Here is a 25,167-nt window from a genome sequence, read left to right on the forward strand (position 1 = left end):
CGAGGTCTGACTTTCCAAATTTTTAACCTGTTCTACAATTAAAACTTCCCCTGTTCCAGTGTTCCCATACATCAAAGCTCGTCCGACTAGACACCCTTAAGGTACTAACAAATTTTCAGCTTGCTATTAATCAATTTTTTTTCATACGTGGGATCCAGACCTATAACTAAAATAAGATCCGTAGAAACAACTATACTTATTTTAGATACATATGTCATTAATAAAAAATAACAGCCATGTCATTAATAATAAAGACAGACTACAATATCAGTTTTCTGTTTATTTTGGCAAATAGATAGGTAAAGGTACCCACTAAGTATATCAAACGTACCTAATCTATTTTTTATCACTTCGTTAAAAATTCTTGTTTTATTTATTTGATAAAACATTTAATTATTTCAGATAAGCACTAATACTTTTCTAAAGTTCGGTAAGCCAATTTGCTAATCATTTGTTGGTGCGTTAGAAAGTGCCTCCAGAGAAGTGGAAGTGGTAAGAAAAAATATATATTACTATAATTTGTATTTTCCCGCCTTACCCTTTTTTTCATATTTCCCATGAATTTTAAAATGTTTAGGAAAATTGCCATGGTTTAATCTTAAGCGACTTAGGGATGTGGAATAAAACCGAGTAACGTGATAATCAAATATATGTGAAATATTTTGCGGAAGTTGTGGGTATATGTAAGTGTATGGATTCCTCGAAGTTTGTACAAACTTAAGCCAAATACACACACCGGCAAAATTAGCCGAACACCTTAAAAATGGGACATGTTTGATGTCACGAATTTCCTAAACCAGTGGTCCGATTTGAGTGATTCTTTTAGTATGTTATAGCCTTATTATTTAAGAATATCTTTGTAATAATATTATTGCTAGACAACTAAATATCATTTTATACCGGGTGTAACAATAATAATGTGTTTTTTTCTTAAAGTTTGGAACACCCTGTGGACTATTCTAGCATATATAAAATATTAAAATTAAAACTCGGTTATAACCTTGGGCTTTCTTAAAATTTTGTTTCTTGATTCATTTGCTTATGTTGGAAAATAAAAAAGTTATGGGCTTTAACAACTAGCCATGTTTTTCATCGATAAATCCTCATAGTAGGGGAGGAAAGTATGCTAAATTTGCAGTTACTCGAGCGTTATGGGGACCTATTGGATTGTGAATAGTATGTGCTAAATCCAGAAAAAGGTTAAGTTAAGTTTTCCATATATTGGGGGACTTTTCATTTTTTAATTAATTTTTCATTTGAAACAATCGTTTTTTTCCGATTATAGAGCGATCCATCCATAATTCGAAAAAATGTTTCGAATAAAAGTTGTTTATTTTTACGTAAAGAATCCAAATCTGCAATAAAAATTGGGGGCACCTATTTAAGATTTTAAATTAAATCCCCCACCCCACTTCCGTGGGGGGACGTGTTTGGTATCATTCGATAGATTTTTCAAAAATATTGAATACGTGTATTTTGCAGTTTTTCGATCTGATGTTCAGCTAGTTCAGATGAAATCCACGGGAGTTCGTCATTGTGACATCGCTTATTAATTTATTTATTTAATACATCTATTGAATTACTTTAGGCTTGTTTATTAAACTAAGCAGATAATGATGGTAGGGGAGCCCAGGCGGGAATTTTTTCAGTTACTCGAGCGCGTCTGATTATCACATGGGGAGAAACCTTGTACTCTGTAAATGTACCTATAGGTACCATATATTGGTTCTTAACACCGGGGAATTCATTAAGGGGGGCCGAGAAAAATGTATTCTTAGAAAAACTCGAAATCGTCAGATTAAGATTAGGTAAGTTAAGTACATGCAAAACAGTGTATATTTAAAAAATCTGACGATTTGAGCGGGGCATAAAAAAATGGGTGAGTCACAAAGTTTCACAAAAAAAGCGAATATTTCACGAAATAAACGTCAGTTTGAAAAACTCTAAAATACGTGTTCAATATTTTTTAAAAATCTATCGAATAATACTAAACACGTCACCCCACGAAGAGGGGTGGGGGTAAATTAAAAATTTTAAATGCGGTATTTCGCGAAATGAACATCAGATCGTAAAACTGCGAAATACACGTATTCAATATTTTTCAAAAATCTATCGAATGGCACCGAACACGTCCCCCCACGGAGGTGGGGTTGGCGGGCTACTTTAAAATCTTAAATAGGAGTCCCCAATTTTTATTGAAGATTTGGATTCTTGACGTAAAAATAAGCAACTTTTATTCGCAACATTTTTGTAAATTATGGATAAATGGCGCTATAATCCGAAAAAAACGATTGTTTCAAATGAAAAATTAATTAAAAAATGAAAAGTCCCCCAATATATAGAAAACTTAACTTAACCTTTTTCTGGTTTTAGCACATACTATTCACAATCCAATAGGTCCCCACAACGCAAGAGTAGCTGCAAATTTAGCATACTTTCCTCCCCTACTATGAGAATTTATCGATGAAAAACATGGCTAGTTGTTAAAGCCCATAACTTTTTAATTTTCCAAAATAAGCAAATGAATCAAAAATGAAAATGTTAATAAAACCTACGGCTATAATCGAGTTTGAATTTCAATATTTTATATATGCTAGAATATTCCACAGGGTGTTCCAAACTTTAAGAAAAAAACACAGTCTTATTGTTACACCCGGTATAAAATGATATTTAGCTGTCTAGCAACAATATTATTACAATGATATTCTTAAATAATAAGGCTATAACATACTAAAGGAATCACTCAAATCGGACTACTGGTTTACGAAATTCGTGACATCAAACATGTCCCATTTTTAAAGTGTTCGGCTAATTTTGCCGGTGTGTGTAGTTTCCCATTTCTTTCTTAATTTTTTATGCAATTCTGGAATGTAATCGCTGGAGATTGTTAAATCTATTATTTCATTTAAAGTTGCCGAATTCTTTGCCATTTCATCCACTATCTCATTTTCTTTGATTCCAGCATGTCCTTTTACCCAGATAAAGACCAAGTCACTACTATTATTTTTAAATCGAGCGATTGTCTTTCTAATATGGCATAACAACTCATTGTTGTGTTTTTTGGTTATTGGTTGTGATATTGCCTTAAGAGCAAATAAAGAATCTGATAGTATAACCGTGTCTCCAAAGTTCTCTTCAACCGCGTAAGTTAGGGCTCTTTCAATAGCATAAAGTTCGGCAGTGAAGATAGATGTACATTTAGGCAGTCTAAAAGAATTACCACTTTTTATATTAGAAACATAATAAGCGCTACCTACACTATTACATGTTTTTGAACCATCTGTATAGATGTATTTATAATTAGAAAATTCAGATAAGATTAATTTTATAATTTTATTGTTTTGGCCTGGTAAGTTTCTATATGTAGGTTTTATGATCTTTGGAAAGATTGCGATTTCCTCAATAGAAAGGTTATATATGGGTATTATTTGTTTAGTGTTAATGCTAAAGTTGTTAGTTTCTAGATAAGCATCTGTAAGAGGGGGAGAAGTTTTAATTCTCCAATAAGAATTTGTTAAGTTATATTCAGTGAGACTGTAAATTTTACTTAATAATTTATGTGAGTCTAAAGTCCTGGTCTTTAATAGAAACTTATTAGACAAGAATTCTCTTCTAAGGTTTAGAGGAGGTTCCTGCGCTTCTGCTAGAATTGCAGCACATGGCGTTGACTTAAACGCACTAATAGGTACATATACGTATTGCCTTATACTGAATATGATCGATTTTTGATAAATTAGATTTTGACGATGAACCATATAAAAAGCATCCATAATCAATGATTGACCGAATATACGATTTATAGAACATTAATGCTATCTTTGGGTCGGCACCCCATCTAGCTTTACATATGCAACGAAGCATGTTTAAACCTTTTTCGCATTTGTTGATAATGTGATTCACATGGAGTGTCCAGGTTAGTTTTTTGTCCAAAACCACGCCCAGATACTTATGGTGAGAGGATACATTAATATCAACATTACTTAAATTTATACTGGTAGGGGAACTTAACCTATGTCTAGTGAAAAAGGTGATGCTAGATTTTTCAGGGGATAACGTGAAATTAAAAGCCATAGACCATCTTTTTACACATTGCATTATCAGTTCCAAATCACATAAACACTCATTATATGATTTACGGCTGCTGTATATACAGAAATCGTCTGCATACTGCATAATTTTAATTGTATTATTTGTTTCATTTAACATGTCATGCAATTCTGCAGTATAGATATTAAAAAGTACTGGACTTAGGACTGAACCTTGCGGATTTCCGACTGATAATAATCGAGGGCCGTAAATGTGATTTTCTGAATCTCGAATGAAAACTTCTCTGTCCCTATACAAATCTGTGATTCTTTGTGCGAATTTATAATTTAGACCGTATTTTATGAGCTGAACAGTTAAAATATCAATATCCAGAGTATCATAAGCCCCTTTAATATCTAAAAACAAGCATGCCGTTATAAGATTAACGGAAAGTGTATTCTGAATGTCGGAAACTAATTGAGCTAATGCTTCAGAGGTGCCTTTGCCTCTGCGATATCCAAACTGATTAATAGGTAATAAACAATTACTTTCAAAATGCAATTCCATTCTTAATTTGATAATTCTCTCAAATGTTTTTGTAATGCTTGATATTAATGAAATTGGTCTGGGAGTTATTAATGAAATTGGTCTTGGAGTTAGGTAGACTTAAATTTTTGTTGAGTTTAGCAAGTAAGCAAATTACAGTTTTTTTTTAAACTTTGGTCATATAATCCTTGCAACCACCGACTATTAAAAATATTTAAAAGAATTCCTTTAGCAATTTCAGGCAAGTATTCAATCATTTTATATGTAATGCTATCAAAACCCGGTGCTGTACTTTTAGATTGTTTGATTGCTAATCGTAATTCCTCCAAACTGATAGGCATATAAAATGATTCATTGCATGCTACATTACTATTGAATTTACTGAAGTCGATTTTATTTGATGCAAATTTGGGAATAAAAAACTCAAAAAAATCGTCGACCATATCAGCTGATATACTGCCCGATCCCGTTGAGTCTTTGTTTGATATTTTTTTTTATAAATTGCCAAATTTTAGTAGGGTGCTAAATTAGATGTGGCTGGAAATTACTATACAACTAAGCACACGTGCTCACAGCTGATATTACTATAGTCCAGAGAAATAAGATTTTTGTCGGGACACTTACGCTGCCAGGTAGCAAATGGGTTTTTTGGGTAATACATACCTAATACATTATAAATACAAAAATGCCCGTCACATTTCGGACGAGAATTTTAGTTATTAACAAATAAGGGTCAAAAATGGCAGTTTTTTCGTTTAAATCGCTACAGATAAAAACAGGGTAACTAAATATCTTATTTATGATATTCCTGTTTTAGTAGATGAGCCAAGCTTTAAAATGCCAGTTTTTGAATTTTGATCCAATTATTTGTTGCTTCGGAAATTGCAAAATAAAACTAAAATTTAGAAAATAAAAAAATTGCTATAGCTTTTGCGAAAATTACTTAAAGATTTTCATATTGCACGAAAAGTTGAGTCAAACAGGCCATATAATGCACAAAAAATTTTAAGATGATTCGTCAATTAGTTTAAATTTTATTCAATTTGTTTTTCCCAAAGAGCTTTTTTTCGCAATGTTATTGTTCAGAAAATAATAACGATATAGCAATTCGGTGGAAACTACGTGAAAGAAGAATAGTCATGTCTTTAAAGTGTTGAAAAAAATCATTAAAAAGTCGTTTTTATCGCTCCGAAAACATTTTACTAAATTAGAGTCATTTTTGGCTAATAAACAATGTGAATAACTTTGTTAATATTGACTTTAGAGTAAATCTACTTAGGGATTTCAAAAGCTGGTATTTTTACACAAATTTTAAAAAAACTTTCCGCCTAGGTTAGGTTTCCGCTAGGTTCCGCCGTCAATAACATAAAAAAAGTGGCCAACTTTGACCATAATTAACCTAGGCGAAATTTTTTTTTGAAAATTCGTGTAAAAATACCAGTTTTTTAAATGTCATTGTAGTTTTAGCCTACAGTCAATATTAACAAAGTTATTCAAATTGTTTGTAAGCCAAAAACGACTCTACTTTAGTAAAATATTTTCGGAGTGATATAAATGACTTTTTAACGATTTTTTTTAAATACATTGAAAATATGACTATTCTAATTTGATGTGGTTTCCACGGAATTGCTATATCGTTATTATATTCTGAACAATAATATTGCGAAAAAAAAGCTCTTTGGGATAAACAAATTGAATATAATTTAAACTAATTGACGATCCGTCTTAAAATTTTTTGTGCATTATATGGACTGTTTGACTCAACTTATCGTGCAATATGAAAATCTTAAGATCATTTTCGCGAAAGTTATAGCAAATTTTGTATTTTGGAGATTTTAGTGTTATTTTGCAATTTCCGAAGCAACAAATGATCGGATCAAAATTCAAAAACAGCCATTTTAAATCTCGGCTCATCTTCTAAAAAAAATAATATAAATAAGATATTTAGTTACCCTAGTTTTACCTGTAGCGATTTAAACGAAAAAACTGCCATTTTTGACACTTATTTGTTAATAACTAAAATTCTCGTCCGAACTGTGACGGGAATTTTTGTATTTATAATGTATTAGGTACATAGTACCCAAAAATGATTTGCAACCTGGCTGCTCAAGTGTCCCGAACATGGTACATGGTATGTTTTTGCCTTATTTCCCTGGTGTACTAGTAAACAAACTTAAATTAACATAAATCTTACGCCAATCAATAATTATTTATTTACACCCTAATAGTCCACTAATAGGCCATTTTCTCGTGGAATTTTGAGAATCAAGGTCGATTTCCTTGATTATTTCATTCATAGGAGATTCTGACCAATAGAAAGCTACAGAAATCTGAATTAAATCGATAATTTTTGATAATCTCCCGTCGTTAAGTATATTACGTCAGATGCCCTTCGTTGCTACGAAAAAATACATTCAGTGACATTCATCATCCAGCCTCAAAAGTCCACTGCTGAACATAGGCCTTCTCCCCTCGTTTCCAACCCCATCTATCCTGCGCCGCCCTCATCCAGTTTTTATTTACCTTTCTTAAGTCGTCAGTCCATCTTGTAGGCGGTCGACCGACGCTTCTCTTGTCTTCTCTTGGCCTCCATTCCAATAACCTCTTCGTCCATCGCCCATCTGTCATTCTGGCTACGTGTCCTGCCCATCTCCACTTCAACCTGGCTATCCTCTCGATGACGTCAGTCACCTTTGTTCTTCTCCTGATTTCTTCGTTTCTGATTTTGTCTCGCAGAGTTATTACTAACATTGACCGCTCCATTCTTCTCTGCGTGACTCTTAATTTGGTAGCCGAGGCTTTAGTTAAGATAAGTGTTTCTGATCCGTACGTCAAGACTGGGAGGACGCACTGATCGAATACCTTTCTCTTTAGACATGTGGGTAACTCACTTTTAAAAGTTTCTCTCAGTTTTCCAAATGCTGCCCACCCAAGACCGATTCTTCTCTTCAGCTCATGAGTCTGGTTATCCCTGCCAATCGTAATTTCATGTCCCAGGTATTTATATCTATCTACGAGTTCTATTTCCTTCCCACCAATACTGATGTTCTGGTTGGGTACCAAATTTGTCATTATTTTTGTTTTTGAGATGTTTATATTTAAACCTACATTTTCTGTAGCTACAACGAGTTCTTGTACCATCTCTCTTGCCATACCTAGATCCTCAGCTACTATGACTATATCATCGGCGAAACGATGTCTATTAAGCTAGAAAGACCATTTCATAAGGGAGCCATGAGACACACCCCATATTTTTTTGCTATTTTATTGCTAATTTATTACGCAAATTAAAAATTTATTGCTTCATCCCCTTCAGAGAAACAGGTGGCCATTCCAGCTTAATATTAAGCTAGAAAGGCCAACATTCATATATCCGGAACGAAAGCAGATAGAGAGTTGCTTCCGGTGGCCTATTTTATTGCTAATTAATTGCTAATTTATTACGCAAAACAAAAATTTATTGCTTCATCCCCTTCAGAGAAACAGGTGGCCTTTCCAGCTTAATATTAAGCTAGAAAGGCCAACATTCATATATCCGGAACGAAAGTAGATAGATAGTTGCTTCCAGTGGCCTATTTTATTGCTAATTAATTGCTGAAAGATTGAGTTTAAAAGAATTTACAAACTCACCACCTTCAACCCCTACCGATCTCATCATTCCCCGGAATCCACAAAAAGTGAAAATAACCAGTTTAAAGAGCTAAAACCAAGTACGTATTTTTTGCTTATTCATTGCTACAGGTCTAAGCAAAAAATGAATTTTTTGCTTCCTCCCCTAACGAGCCACAATGGCTATTGCGGTTTAATACTTAAGGCTACAATACTCAACACTCCTATTTCAGGAAAGAAAGCAGATAGAGGGTCGTTTCTGGCGGCATATTTAATTTTTAATTAATTGCTGAAAGATGGGGTATACCAGAATTTACAAACTCACCCCCTCCAACCCCTACCGTTATCATGGTTCCGGGGATTTCACAAATAGTGAAAATAATCAGTTTAAAAACTTAAAACCAAGTGGGTATTTTTTTCTAATTAACAGCTGCAGGTCTACGCCAAAAACCAATTTTTTGCTTCATCCCCTAACGAGAAACAATGGCTACTGCGGTTTAATCCTTATGCTACAATACACAACACTCCTATTTCAGGAACGAAAACAGATAGAGGGTCGTTTCCAGCGGCATATTTTATTGCTAATTAATTTCTGAAAGATATGGTATACAACAATTTGCAAACACACCCTCTCCAACCCCCACCGTTGTTCTCATTCCCCGGATTTCACAGAAAGTCAAAATTACTAGTTTAAAAACCTATGACCAAGTGGGTATTTTTTTCCTAAGCAACTGCTGCAGGTCTACACCAAAAACGATTTTATTGCTTCATCCCCTAACGAGCAACAATGGCTACTGCGGTTGAATACTTAAACTACAACACTCAATTCTCCTGTTTCAGTAACGAAAACAGATAGAGCGTCGCTTCCGGCGGCCTATTTTATTACTAATTAATTGCTTATTTATTACGCAAATTACAAATTTATAGCTTCAACCCCTTCAGAGAAACAGGTGACTATTCTAGCTTAATATTAAGCTAGAAGAGCCAACATTCATATTTCTGGAAAGAAAGTAGATAGAGAGTAGCTTTCGGCGGTATATTTTATTGCTAATTAATTGCTGAAAGATTGGGTATACCAGAATTTACAAACTCATCCCCTCCAACCCCTACCATTATCATCGCTCAACGGATTTCACAGAAAGTGAAAATTACGAGTTTAAAAATCTAAGACCAAGTGGGTATTTCTTTCCTAAGCAACTGCTGCAGGTCTACGCCAAATTCGATTTTATCGCTTCATCCCCTAACCAGTAAAAATGGCTACTGCGGTTGAATACTTAAGCTACAACACTCAATTCTTCTATTTCAGTAACGAAAGTAGATAGAGGGTCGCTTCCAGCGGCATATTTTATTGCTAATTAATTTCTGAAAGATATGGTATACAACAATTTAAAAACTCACCCCCTCCAACCCCCACCGTTATCGTCATTCCCCGGATTTCACAGAAAGTCAAAATTACTAGTTTAAAAACCTATGACCAAGTGGGTATTTTTTTCCTAAGCAACTGCTGCAGGTCTACGCCAAATTCGATTTTATCGCTTCATCCCCTAACCAGTAAAAATGGCTACTGCGGTTGAATACTTAAGCTACAACACTCAATTCTTCTATTTCAGTAACGAAAGTAGATAGAGGGTCGCTTCCAGCGGCATATTTTATTGCTAATTAATTTCTGAAAGATATGGTATACAACAATTTAAAAACTCACCCTATGTTTTACCTCACCCCTACTAGTTTAAAAACCTATGACCAAGTGGGTATTTTTTTCCTAAGCAACTGCTGCAGGTCCTGTTTCAGTAACGAAAGCAGATAGAGCGTCGCTTCCGGCGGCCTATTTTATTGCTAATTAATTGCTTGTTTATTACGCAAATTACAAATGTATAGCTTCAACCCCTTCGGAGAAACAGGTGGCTATTCTAGCTTAATATTAAGCTAGAAGAGCCAACATTCATATTTCTGGAACAAAAGTAGATAGAGGGTAGTTTCCAGCGGCATATTTTTTTGCTAATTAATTTCTGAAAGATTGGGTATGCAAGAATTTACAAACTCACCCCCTTCAACCCCTACCGTTATCATCATTCCTCGGAATCCACAAAAAGTGAAAATAACCAGTTTAAAGACCTAAAACCAAGTGGGTATTTTTTGCTTATTAATTGTTACAGGTCTACGCGAAAAAGGAATTGTTTGCTTCATCCCCGTAACGGCCAACAATGGCTACTGCGGTTTAATACTTAAGCTACAATACCCAGCACTAATATAATGCTAATATTTCAGGAACGAAAGTAGATAAAGAGTCGCTTGCGCCGCTATATTTTATTGCCAATTAATTACTGAAAGGTGGGGTATAGGAGCATTTACAGACACTCCCTCTCCAACCCCTACTGTTATTTTCATCCCCTTAATTTCACAAAATGTGAAAATACCCAGTTTAGAGATTTAAATCAAGTGTGCATTTTTTTGCTAATTAATTGCTGCAGGTCTATGCCAAAAATGAATTTTTTGCTTCATCCCCTTACGAGCAAGAATGGCTACTGCAGTTTTATAATAAACCCACAGTACCCAACACTCATATTTCATTTATAATTTTCTTAAATGTTCATTAAGAATCTCTGTACAGTTCAATATTGATTTGTAGAGTTTTTTTATACTTTAGAGTCTATGTTAAATTGTCGATATCCATTATCACATATCTGTAGCACGTGACCCAATGCTCAGATTTTGTATATCGTTTTTTAATAACTAAATGGTAATATTATCAGATTCTCTAAAATCTGTACATTTAAAATAAAGTATGCAACGTCCTTAAAAAACGAATATACTAAGACAATTGACCATAATTTTTGCATTTATGCGTGCTAATAATAAGCTGCGAAAGAATTTAAGCATAGGTACCAAAAAATTAAAGCAAGTGTTGTTTATTTAATTTTAATTTATTTTATCTTTAATGTACATTAATAATCTGAGCGCTATTTTTTTGTTTCTTTAACGAAAAATGATTTTTCTAGTAAATCATCGAAGCCCATCCAAGATGTGTTTCCTCTTCGATAGGTATAGGTTATGTAGTGAACACCTCGATTTTCATTAAAATCAGACAAACTGGTTCCTCCTACACCAGTGTATCCGATAGCACCCATTAATACTAGCTGATGATCGTCGTCGTGAAGTATGTTTAAATTTTTATGGAGTGTCTTTAATGGTATGGTTTTAATTTCTTCATGTTCATTACAGACTTGAAAAACCACAACATCCCCTGCAATGAATGTAAATTAATAAACTTTTGTTTTTTATAAAATACCTGTAGAGATTTTGGAATGAAATTCAGTACAAAAAAGACAAAAAGCGTGGTCATTAGCAAGCACCTAAACAGAAGTGTGAAGGTCAATGTCGACAAAACATTGACCTTCACACTGTGACAAAACAAAGATCTGGAAGGAGTGAAGGAGTAACAAGAATAACGTGGCTTGGAAGCAACCTTGATGAAACTTCGTACCACTCACTGGAAGTAAGAACACATCTGGAGAAGGAACGTACAGTGTTTTACGAAATGCATAAAGTTCTATGCAACCTCCAGCTGGATATCTCATTGAGAACTAGAATACATAAGTGCTATGTTTTCTACATCTTCCTCTATGGGGTAGAAGCCTGGACAATGACAGAAGTAACACAAAAAAAATCCAAGCATTCGAACTCTGGTGCTACCGTAAAATGCCCAGAATGTCCTACATGAGCCATACGACAAATGCGGAAGTCTTTCGGAGGGTGAACAAGGAAACAGAGCTGATGCTTATAAGAAAAAAATGCCCCTCTGAAGGGGTTGAAGAAATACATTTTTATTTTTCGTAGTAAATTAGCAATTAATTAGCAACAGAAAAGGCCACCGGAAGCAACTTTCTATCTACTTTCGTTCCGGATATATGCATGTTGGCTATTCTAACTTAATATTAAGCTGAAATAGTCACCTGTTTCTCTGAAGGGGTTGAAGCAATAAATTTTTATTTTGCATAATATAGCAATAAAATAGGCCGCCAGAAGCGACCAGCTATCTGCTTTCGCCCCTGAAATAGGAGGGTTGAGTGTTGTAGCTTAAGTATTCAACCGCAGTAGCCATTGTTGCCCTTCAGGGGATGAAGCAAAAAAAGCGTTTTTGGGGTAGACCTGCAGCAGTTACTTAGGAAAAAAAATACCCACTTGGTCTAAGGTTTTAACTGGTAATTTTCACTTTCTGTGAAATCCGGGGAATGATAACGATTGGGGTTGGGGGGTGAGTTTGTCAATTGTTATATACAACATATTTCAACAATTAACTAGCAATAAAATATGCCGCTGGAAGCGACCCTCTATCTGCTTTCGTTTCTGAAATAGGAGTGTTGGGTATTGTAGCTTAAGTATTAAACCGCAATAGCCATTGTTCCTCGTTAGGGGATGAAGAAAAACATTCATTTTTGGCTTAAAACTGTAGCAATTAATAAGCAAAAAATACCCGCTTCCCTCTATCTACTTTTGTTCCGGAAATGTGAATGTTGGCTATTCTAGCTTAATATTAAGCTGGAATAGCCACCTGTTTCTCTGAAGGGGTTGAAGCTATAAATTTGTAATTTGCGTAATAAATAAGCAATTAGTTAGCAATAAAATAGGCCGCCGGAAGCGACGCTCTATCTGCGTTCGTTACTGAAACAGGAGAATTGAGTGTTGTAGTTTAAGTATTCAACCGCAGTAGCCATTGTTGCTCGTTAAGGGATGAAGCAATACAATCGTTTTTGGCGTAGACTTGCAGCAGTTGCTTAGGAAAAAAATACCCACTTCGTCATAGGTTTTTAAACTGGTAATTTTGATTTTCTGTGAAATCCGGGGAATGATGACAAAGGTGGGGGTTGGAGGGGGTGAGTTTGCAAATTGTTGTATACCATATCTTTCAGAAATTAATTAGCAATAAAATATGCCGCTGGAAACGACCCTCTATCTGCTTTCGTTCTTGAAATAGGAGTGTTAGGTATTGTAGCTTAAAAATTAAACCGCAGTAGCCATTGTTTCCCGTTAGGGGATGAAGCAAAAAATTGGTTTTTGGCGTAGACCTGCAGCCGTTAATTACAAAAAAATACCCACTTGGTTTTAAGTTTTTAACTGTACATTTTCACGCTTTGTGAAATCCGTGGAACGATGATAACGGTAGGGGTTGGACGGGGTGAGTTTGTAAATACTAGTATAACCCATCTTTCAGCAATTAATTAAAAATTAAATATTCCGCCAGAAGCGACCCTCTATCTGATTTCTTTCATGAAATAGGAGTGTTGAGTATTGCAGCCTTAAGTATTAAACCGCTGCAGCCATTGTGGCTCGTTAGGGGAGGAAGCAAAACATTCATTTTTGGCTTAGACATGTAGTAATTAATGAGCAAAAAATACGTACTTGGTTTTAGCTCTTTAAACTGGTTATTTTCACTTTTTGTGGATTCCGGGAATGATGATAACGGTAGGGGTTGAAGGGGGTGATTTTGTAAATTCTTGCAAACTCAATCTTTCAGAAATTAATTAGCAATAAAATATGCCGCCCGAAGCTACCCTATATCTACTTTCGTTCCGGAAATATGAATGTTGGCTATTCTAGCTTAATATTAAGCTGAAGTGGCCACCTGTTTCTCTGAAGGGGTTGAAGCAATACATTTTTGTTTTGCGTAATAAATTAGCAATTAATTAGTAATAAAATAGGCCACCGGAAAAAACTCTCTATCTACTTTCGTTCCGGATATATGAATGTTGGCCTTTCTAGCTTAATATTAAGCTGAAATGGCCACCTGTTTTTCTGAAAGGGATGAAGCAATAAATTTTTGTTTTGCGTAATAAATTAGCAATTAATTAGCAATAAAAAAGGCCACCGGAAGCAACTCTCTATCTACTTTCGTTCCGGATATATGAATGTTGGCCTTTCTAGCTTAATATTAAGCTGGAATGGCCACCTGTTTTTCTGAAGGGGATGAAGCAATAAATTTTTGTTTTGCGTAATAAATTAGCAATTAATTAGCAATAAAATAGGCCGCCGGAAGCAACTCTCTATCTACTTTCGTTCCGGATATATGAATGTTGGCCTTTCTAGCTTAATATTAAGCTGGAATGGCCACCAGTTTCTCTGAAGGGGATGAAGCAATAAATTTTTGTTTTGCGTAATAAATTAGCAATTAATTAGCAATAAAATAGGCCACCGGAAGCAACTCTCTATCTACTTTCGTTCCGGATATATGAATGTTGGCCTTTCTAGCTTAATATTAAGCTGGAATGGCCACCTGTTTTTCTGAAGGGGATGAAGTAATAAATTTTTGTTTTGCGTAATAAATTAGCAATTAATTAGCAATAAAATAGGCCGCCGGAAGCAACTCTCTATCTACTTTCGTTCCGGATATATGAATGTTGGCCTTTCTAGCTTAATATTAAGCTGGAATGGCCACCTGTTTCTCTGAAGGGGATGAAGCAATAAATTTTTAATTTGCGTAATAAATTAGCAATAAAATAGCAAAAAAATATGGGGTGTGTCTCATGGCTCCCTTATGAAATGGTCTTTCTAGCTTAATAGACATGGCGAAACGTAAGTTGTTTAGGTATTCTCCATCTATTTTTATTCCCTTTGTCATCCAATCCAAACTCTTGAAAGCATGTTCTAAGACCGTATTAAAAAGTTTAGGTGACATTGGGTCTCCTTGTCTAACCCCCGGTTCTATTTTTATGCGATTACTGTTAGTATGTAATTTGACAGTGGTTGTTGCCTGTAAGTATATTTTGTGTAATAATTTTGTATACCTATAATCTAGCCTGCATTCTTTAAGCGCCTGTAATATTTTGCTAAGTTCAACTGTGTCAAAGGCTTTATGAAAATCGATAAAAACTAGAACTAGGGGTTTATTGTATTCCACTACTTTCTCTATCAGGGTTTTTATACTTTGTAGATGGTCATTTGTTCCGTAATTTTTTCGGAATCCTGCCTGTTCTCTTGGTTGATAAGTCTCTAACTTTCTTTCCATTCTCTTAACTATTATTCGCGTAAATAACTTATATAAATGGCTGAGGAGGCTAATCGGTCTGTAATTCTCTAAATTGGCTTTGTCTCCTGCTTTGTGTAATAGAATCATAGTAGCGTTGTTCCAGTCTGTTGGAATATTGGCGTTGTGAAGGCAGATATTGAAAAGTTGTTTAATTTTTTCAAGTAGTATATTTCCTCCAATTTTTTAGTGCTTCTGATACTATTCCATCCTCACCTGGGGTTCGATTATTTTTCATTTTCTTCAGAGCCTCTTTGATTTCTGATTTTGTTATATCGGGCATTAAATCCGATCCTTGATTTAATACCCCAGTTTTTACTGTAATTGGAGGTTGCGCATTGTCATCTTTTTTTCTTGATTTGTATAACTCTGTGTAGAACTCTTCGACTATTGTTAATATTTCATCTCTGTTTGTAGTTTCTTTTCCAGTTCTGTTTCTTAGTTTGTTGATTTCTATTTTTCCTTTTTGTACGCTTACGTTCTTCAAAACTTTCATGTTCTTATTTTGCTCTATTGCTTGTTTTGTTTTTTCTACATTGTAGTTTCTTATGTCTTTTCTTATTGACTTTGTGATAGTCTTATTTATTTGATTTAGCGCTTCTTTGCTGGAACTTGTATCTCCTTTCATCTGTCGTCTTAGTTCTATAAGGGTTTTAGTAGGTTGACTTAGTTTTTCATCTTTTTGGTTTGTTGGACAGTATTTAGTTTGAGCCTGTTGTATTGTGGTGATTATTTGCTTGTTCGTATATTAATGTCTGTTGTTGTTGTATCTTTCAATGTATCATTAATATATTTTTCGAACTCCTGAATATTAGTTGGTTTTACCCATTTCTTTGGGTGTTTCTTATTTATCATTTTGAGTCTTTCCTTTTCGATCGATATCGTTATTTTAGCTCTTACTAACCTGTGATCACTGCTTGTGCTGAACTGGTTTAATACATTTACGTCTTTAAATAATTATTTTTTATTTGTTAAGAAATAGTCGATTTCGTTCCTTGTTTTTCCATCTGGACTTTCCCAGGTCCATCTTCTGTGTTTTTTCTTTTTAAAGAAGCTGTTCATTTGATAGAGATTGTTTTCCAAAAGAAAAGTTAACAGTTGTTTGCCTCTATCATTTCTGCCTTCGCTTCCAAAATTTCCCAATATTATTTCAGAGGGGTCTTCCTTGGTACCTATTTTGGCGTTGAAATCACCGCCTATTATTAAGAAGTGGCCAGGATTTTCCTTGATTGCACAGGATATTTGGTCGTAGAATATTTGGACTTCTTCATCTGAATGGCCTGTAGTAGGTGCGTATACTTGAATGAACTTTAGGATATATCTGGTGCTCATTTTGATGTTTAAGTATACCACCCTTGTTGATATTTGGTTTATTGACACAATTATGTTCGCAATTCTTTTGTAAACAAAGAAGCCGACTCCTCCGACTGTCGATTCCTCTTCTCCTTTGTAGTAACACAGATGGCCTGATGGGAGTGAGATAAGATTCTCTCCTTTTTTTCTAACTTCGCTGACACCCACAATATCCCAATTCACTTTTGAAAGTTCTTCCTCCATTTCTTCGAACCTTTCTTCGGTAGAGAGCGACCGAGCATTATATGTGGCGATGTTGAGGTTTATATTTTTGACGCACTTTGAATAGGGTTGGTTTACACTGGTCGGGTTTGTGGCATTTAAACACCGTGCTTGCCTTGCATGTTGGTGAGTATTCATATTTATTCCCACGAGTAGCTGGGGATCGTTGTCGATTCCTGTAGAGCTCCGCGTACAGGAACAAGGCTAATTTTCAATGGGATTTCGCCCGGTGTCCCAAGAGCATCGTTAGCGGCCGCGTGACTGCGACCATTCAGTTTTTAGCAGGATAGCTTCCACCTTAACTTACGGATTTTTTGCATCTGGTTTTCTCCATATTTTGTTGGGTAAGATGGGGAGGGAAAAAGGTGTATATGGGAAGAATCTGTAGTAGAAAGAAATATAGTGACCCGTCTGCCTTCGGAAACCTAATCGCCATTCGGGGTCGGAAAAAAAACAAGAGTTAGCCAAGAGAGGCTGATAGAAAAGATTAAAGACATTTCACTCAAGACAAGTTGAAGAAGAGTAAAATGTGAAGGCCCTTATGATCCTCCAGGTGTGTTTCATAAGCGTATGAGTATTGGTACGCTTTGTGTTCCCGCTCATACTTCGGGGTGTTGACTACAGACTGTATGGCTCGTCCAGCATGCCATAGCATGGAGGATAAGGTTCACGTAATTTTTACAATGTAGACACCCTAAACTCCCTGGTCTGACATATTGTGAGACATTAATGACAATTAATGGATTGGCATTAATGACAATTATGACATAATCCAATAATTATGGAGTGACATTAATGACAATTAATGTTTTAAAAATTATAAAAGTGATGACTTTCAATCGTCAAATATTTATAAAAACTGTGTGTTTAATGGTACTTACATAAATAAATTACAATAAAATTTTGGTTTTGAACAGTTTTATTCATGAAATAATCGCAACAAATTGCACTCGACCTCTGAAATTAATATAGAATTTTTGCTCTCGTGACATTTTGACATAATTTCACTCGCCTTCGGCTCGTGAAATTAAAACTGTCAAAGTGTCACTCGGGAAAAATTCAATAATTTCAGAGCTCTTGTGCAATTACTACTGAAAATTTGGATTTAGGTAAGTAGTATTTATAACCTACGCCGAAGCGGGCTTTTGCGGGAATACCTAAATTCGGCCCCAAGAAAGATTACGCCCAAAATAACGAGTAAATTGGGTCCCAAACTTTGTTTCTACCTGACACTGCATATATGTAAATTCGGTCCCCAGTAAATTATTTTATGAGCGGTTCAGCAAATAATAATAGACCGATCAAATAAAATTACAATGTATTTATAAATCAAAATGTAATTCCGTACAGGTACTCTGGGCTAATTAGCAAAATACAAGGAAAAGTTATTTACCAGCAATTTTATTGCTGGAATCGAATCTTATTATTGTATGTATTAATAATAGAGGTATGCAAAGTCCGCAGATAGTGTGCTACTTTTTTTATAAACAAAATGGCGCCCGAAAATCGTGTTTTTTTCAATTTTTTCTCTATAACTCCAAAGATTTTAACTTTACACCAAAAACACTCAAATAAAAATTGACCGCAATTAAATTCTGCATAGAGATGTGTTTTTCCTGATTCAGTTCGACGAAAACTTTCCCCGGAAAAAGCTGGTTTTTCCAACAAAGTCTTTAATTTTCAACTAAAATTTTAGATAAGTAATTGTTAATCAATATTTAAATAACTTGGTAGTGTAAAAGCCCTTTTCGTATAGATTATAATTCCAGAAGCCCATGGAAATTGAATAAACAGTTTAGCAACAATTGAATTGTTAATTAAAAATTTACGGTCGCTATAATAACGACAATAATTACGATGCATAAGAATAACTAAGATTTTTTCATAAAAAGATACTATACCTATCTAATTTACTTTACAGAATTGAAATTGGATTATTTAAGCGGCCTCGGGAATATTTTAAAATTATAAACAATTCTTTGGCTTATAATCAAATAGAATATCTCGGAAAATGTTAAACTAAATTAAATTGTGAAAACTGTATTCGAAAGACAGTGACAGGACGCTTCTTCTAAAAGAAAAAACGTTTAATTATGATGAGTAGTTCCTGAGATACAACCGGTTAAATTTGACCGGAATTCACGGCAAAGATATAAACAATAGGATCATAATTTTTAAACCATCACCTTTTTATTTTTGTCGTCTTTCTCCACACCAATTTTCATATCTTTAAAATACTCATAACATATATTATTATAATAAAAACTATCGATAATACGTGTGAAAATTGCCAAAAATAGCAAAATCCCAATCAAAAATTAGGTTGGAGAAAATGTAACCCTCAAAGTTCGAAATCGATATACGTTAAAAAAATGCATTTTCTCGGCTTCCCATGGAGCAATTTCCTTCATTCTTTTTTTGTTCCATAATAACTCGAGTAGAGCCATCGAACTAATGCATTATTAAATGTCAAACTTGCTTTTGTTTTGCTATAATAGATTAATTTATTTATAAGAACAGAAAACTACATATTTTTCCACTTGTAGGCTTTTTTTAGATAAACTTACTACAAGTGTACCTTTTAAAGTTAAAAACATAAATATTCCCATTTGAAAGCTGTATAATTATTTAAACAATTTTTATTTAAACAAATTAAAATTTTGTGTTATAATAAATAAATTAATTTATTATAACAAAACAAAAGCAAGTTTGACATTTAATAATGCGTTACTTCTATGGCTCTACTCGAATTACAAATGTACAATTACCAATTGTACTTTGGAACAAAAAAAGAATGAAGGAAATTGCTCCATGAGAAGCCGATTTTGAACTTTGAGGGTTACATTTTCTCCAACCTAATTTTTGATTGGAATTTTGCTATTTTTGGCAATTTTCACACGTATTATCGATAGTTTTTATTATAATAATATATGTTATGAGTATTTTAAGGATATGAAAATTGATGTGGAGAAAGACGACAAAAATAAAAAGGTGATGGTTTGAAAATTATGATCCTATTGTTTATATCTTTGCCGTAAATTCCGGTCAACTTTGACCGGTTGTATCTCAGGAACTACTCATCATAATTAAACGTTTTTCTTTTAAAAGAAGCGACCTGCCGCTGTTTTTCGAATACCGTTTTTATAATTTAATTTATTTTAATATTTCACGAGATATTCTATTTGTTTATAAACCAAAAAATTCTTTATAATTTTAAAATATTCCTGAGGCCGCTTAAATAGTCCAATTTCAATTCTGTAAAGTACATTAGATAGGTATAGTGACTTTTTATGAAAAAATCATAGTTATTCTTATGCATCATAATTATTGTCGTTATTATAGCGACCGTAAATTTTTAATTAACAATTCAATTGTTGCTAAACTGTTCGTTCAATTTCCATTGGCTTCTGGAATTATAATCCATACGAAAAGGGCTTTTACACTACCAAGCTATTTAATTATTGATTAACAATTACTTATCTAAAAGTTTAGTTGAAAATTAAAGATTTTGTTGGAAAAACCGCTTTTTCCGGGGAAAGTTTTCATCAAAGTAAATCGGAAAAAACACGTCTCTATGCAGAATTTAATTGCGGTGAATTTTTATTTGAGTATTTTTGGTGTAAAGTTAAAATCTTTTGAGTTATAGAGCAAAAATTGAAAAAAACACGATTTTCGGGGGCCATTTTGTTTCTAAAAAAAGTAGCACACTATCTGCGGACTTTGCATACCTATATTATTAATATATACAATCATAAGATTCGATTCCAGCAATAAAATTGCTGGTAAATAACTTTTCCCAAAAATGGCCTATTCTCCGATAATCATGTCTATTAAGGTGATACAGTAGCGATCAACAGGTAGCCAAAACGCGTTCCAAGATTGCGGCTGTAATTTTGAATATTTTTTCGAGATATTTGGCACACGTATTCGTAATATAATAAAGAATGGCGGTACAGAGCCCAATTTGAAAAATATATTAATATGTGGAAATTACTCTGTAATTAAATACAATATTAAAAAGACGAGCCTGTACCGCCATTAAGAAGAACAAAAAAATACACTTTCTTCAAATAAACCTTTTTATCCGATGCCTAGATTTTGTGTCATTTTGGAACTACTAATGAAATAAAAAATTTTAGTAGTTCCAAAATGACACAAAATCTAGGCATCGGATAAAAAAGTTTATTTGAAGAAAGTGTATTTTTTTGTTCTTCTTAATGGCGGTACAGGCTCGTTTTTTAATATTGTATTTAATTACAGAGTAATTTCCACATATTAATATATTTTTCAAATTGGACTCTGTACCGCCATTCTTTATTATATTACGAATACGTGTGCCAAATATCTCGAAAAAATATTCAAAATTACAGCCGCAATCTTGGAACGCGTTTTCGCTACCTGTTGATCGCTACTGTTTCCTCTTAAGCTAGAAAGACCATTTCATAAGGGAGCCATGAGACACACCCCATATTTTTTTGCTATTTTATTGCTAATTTATTACGCAAATTAAACATTTATTGCTTCATCCCCTTCAGAGAAACAGGTGGCCATTCCAGCTTAATATTAAGCTAGAAAGGCCAACATTCATATATCCGGAACGAAAGTAGATAGAGAGTTGCTTCCGGTGGCCTATTTTATTGCTAATTAATTTCTAATTTATTACGCAAAACAAAAATTTATTGCTTCATCCCCTTCAGAGAAACAGGTGGCCATTCCAGCTTAATATTAAGCTAGAAAGGCCAACATTCATATATCCGGAACGAAAGTAGATAGAGAGTTGCTTCCGGTGGCCTATTTTATTGCTAATTAATTGCTAATTTATTACGCAAAACAAAAATTTATTGCTTCATCCCCTTCAGAGAAACAGGTGGCCATTCCAGCTTAATATTAAGCTAGAAAGGCCAACATTCATATATCCGGAACGAAAGTAGATAGAGAGTTGCTTCCAGTGGCGTATTTTATTGCTAATTAATTGCTGAAAGATTGAGTTTACAAGAATTTACAAACTCACCCCCTTCAACCCCTACCGATATCATCATTCCCCGGAATCCACAAAAAGTGAAAATAACCAGTTTAAAGAGCTAAAACCAAGTACGTATTTTTTGCTTATTCATTGCTACAGGTCTAAGCCAAAAAGGAATTTTTTGCTTCCTCCCCTAACGAGCCACAATGGCTACTGCGGTTTAATACTTAAGGCTACATAATACTCAACACTCCTATTTCAGGAAAGAAAGCAGATAGAGGGTCGTTTCTGGTGGCATATTTAATTTTTAATTAATTGCTGAAAGATGGGGTATACCAGAATTTACAAACTCACCCCTTCCAACCCCTACCGTTATCATCGTTCCACGGATTTCACAAAGAGTGAAAATAATCAGTTTAAAAACTTAAAACCAAGTGGGTATTTTTTTCTAATTAACAGCTGCAGGTCTACGCCAAAAACCAATTTTTTGCTTCATCCCCTAACGAGAAACAATGGCTACTGCGGTTTAATCCTTATGCTACAATACCCAACACTCCTATTTCAGGAACGAAAACAGATAGAGGGTCGTTTCCAGCGGCATATTTTATTGCTAATTAATTTCTGAAAGATATGGTATACAACAATTTGCAAACACACCCCCTCCAACCCCCACCGTTGTTATCATTCCCCGGATTTCACAGAAAGTCAAAATTACTAGTTTAAAAACCTATGACCAAGTGGGTATTTTTTTCCTAAGCAACTGCTGCAGGTCTACACCAAAAACGATTTTATTGCTTCATCCCCTAACGAGCAACAATGCCTACTGCGGTTGAATACTTAAACTACAACACTCAAGTCTCCTGTTTCAGTAACGAAAACAGATAGAGCGTCGCTTCCGACGGCCTATTTTATTACTAATTAATTAAAAAATGAATAACCACTTTCAATTTCGTTGCAAAACGAAAATACAGCCGAACCATATTCCAGTCCAATCAGAGAGTGCTGCAAGCACCTCTACCGGTTTCGAAACTTATTAGTCTCTCATCAGGAGGCACATATGCTGCTCTCCCTGATCCAACCAAAACAAACCCCAGCGTGCAGTCCCGAATTGCAACGAACGAAATGGCATAGATGCCCTAGCGGCAACTGCTAGCAAAAGACTAAGTTTTCACTCTAATGGCATATAACATATCCCACCAGAATGAAAACAATGGGAACCTTCTCTGGTTACACCTCCGAGGCTTCTACAATTTGCAAGCCATACGGATGCTGAGACTAAGGAAGATGAGGGAATTCTACAATTTACAATTCACGTCACATCTGCTCAGCGCGGTAAAGTTCCAACGAGACTGGTTCCCTTCATACTCCACACAGAGTAAATGTAAATAAAAAATGAATAACCACTTTCAATTTCGTTGCAAAACGAAAATACAGCCGAACCATATTCCAGTCCAATCAGAGAGTGCTGCAAGCACCTCTACCGGTTTCGAAACTTATTAGTCTCTCATCAGGAGGCACATATGCTGCTCTCCCTGATCCAACCAAAACAAACCCCAGCGTGCAGTCCCGAATTGCAACGAACGAAATGGCATAGATGCCCTAGCGGCAACTGCTAGCAAAAGACTAAGTTTTCACTCTAATGGCATATAACATATCCCACCAGAATGAAAACAATGGGAACCTTCTCTGGTTACACCTCCGAGGCTTCTACAATTTGCAAGCCATACGGATGCTGAGACTAAGGAAGATGAGGGAATTCTACAATTTACAATTCACGTCACATCTGCTCAGCGCGGTAAAGTTCCAACGAGACTGGTTCCCTTCATACTCCACACAGAGTAAATGTAAATAAAAAATGAATAACCACTTTCAATTTCGTTGCAAAACGAAAATACAGCCGAACCATATTCCAGTCCAATCAGAGAGTGCTGCAAGCACCTCTACCGGTTTCGAAACTTATTAGTCTCTCATCAGGAGGCACATATGCTGCTCTCCCTGATCCAACCAAAACAAACCCCAGCGTGCAGTCCCGAATTGCAACGAACGAAATGGCATAGATGCCCTAGCGGCAACTGCTAGCAAAAGACTAAGTTTTCACTCTAATGGCATATAACATATCCCACCAGAATGAAAACAATGGGAACCTTCTCTGGTTACACCTCCGAGGCTTCTACAATTTGCAAGCCATACGGATGCTGAGACTAAGGAAGATGAGGGAATTCTACAATTTACAATTCACGTCACATCTGCTCAGCGCGGTAAAGTTCCAACGAGACTGGTTCCCTTCATACTCCACACAGAGTAAATGTAAATAAAAAATGAATAACCACTTTCAATTTCGTTGCAAAACGAAAATACAGCCGAACCATATTCCAGTCCAATCAGAGAGTGCTGCAAGCACCTCTACCGGTTTCGAAACTTATTAGTCTCTCATCAGGAGGCACATATGCTGCTCTCCCTGATCCAACCAAAACAAACCCCAGCGTGCAGTCCCGAATTGCAACGAACGAAATGGCATAGATGCCCTAGCGGCAACTGCTAGCAAAAGACTAAGTTTTCACTCTAATGGCATATAACATATCCCACCAGAATGAAAACAATGGGAACCTTCTCTGGTTACACCTCCGAGGCTTCTACAATTTGCAAGCCATACGGATGCTGAGACTAAGGAAGATGAGGGAATTCTACAATTTACAATTCACGTCACATCTGCTCAGCGCGGTAAAGTTCCAACGAGACTGGTTCCCTTCATACTCCACACAGAGTAAATGTAAATAAAAAATGAATAACCACTTTCAATTTCGTTGCAAAACGAAAATACAGCCGAACCATATTCCAGTCCAATCAGAGAGTGCTGCAAGCACCTCTACCGGTTTCGAAACTTATTAGTCTCTCATCAGGAGGCACATATGCTGCTCTCCCTGATCCAACCAAAACAAACCCCAGCGTGCAGTCCCGAATTGCAACGAACGAAATGGCATAGATGCCCTAGCGGCAACTGCTAGCAAAAGACTAAGTTTTCACTCTAATGGCATATAACATATCCCACCAGAATGAAAACAATGGGAACCTTCTCTGGTTACACCTCCGAGGCTTCTACAATTTGCAAGCCATACGGATGCTGAGACTAAGGAAGATGAGGGAATTCTACAATTTACAATTCACGTCACATCTGCTCAGCGCGGTAAAGTTCCAACGAGACTGGTTCCCTTCATACTCCACACAGAGTAAATGTAAATAAAAAATGAATAACCACTTTCAATTTCGTTGCAAAACGAAAATACAGCCGAACCATATTCCAGTCCAATCAGAGAGTGCTGCAAGCACCTCTACCGGTTTCGAAACTTATTAGTCTCTCATCAGGAGGCACATATGCTGCTCTCCCTGATCCAACCAAAACAAACCCCAGCGTGCAGTCCCGAATTGC

General features: G+C 35.3%; 1 protein-coding gene across 1 annotated transcript in view; it reads left to right on the top strand.

Annotated features, from left to right (window-relative positions):
- Positions 1–377: 377 nt before the first annotated feature.
- The window catches only part of LOC126879706 (guanine deaminase), a 181,473-nt gene continuing 156,683 nt past the window's right edge, over positions 378–25,167 (top strand). The window contains exon 1 of the mRNA XM_050642891.1: positions 378–492. The gene's annotated coding sequence lies outside the window, so the exon portion shown is untranslated. The remainder of the gene's footprint in view (positions 493–25,167) is intronic.

This window comes from Diabrotica virgifera, chromosome 2, assembly GCF_917563875.1.
Source record: "Diabrotica virgifera virgifera chromosome 2, PGI_DIABVI_V3a".
In the NCBI taxonomy this organism is placed as follows: Eukaryota; Metazoa; Arthropoda; class Insecta; order Coleoptera; family Chrysomelidae; genus Diabrotica; species Diabrotica virgifera.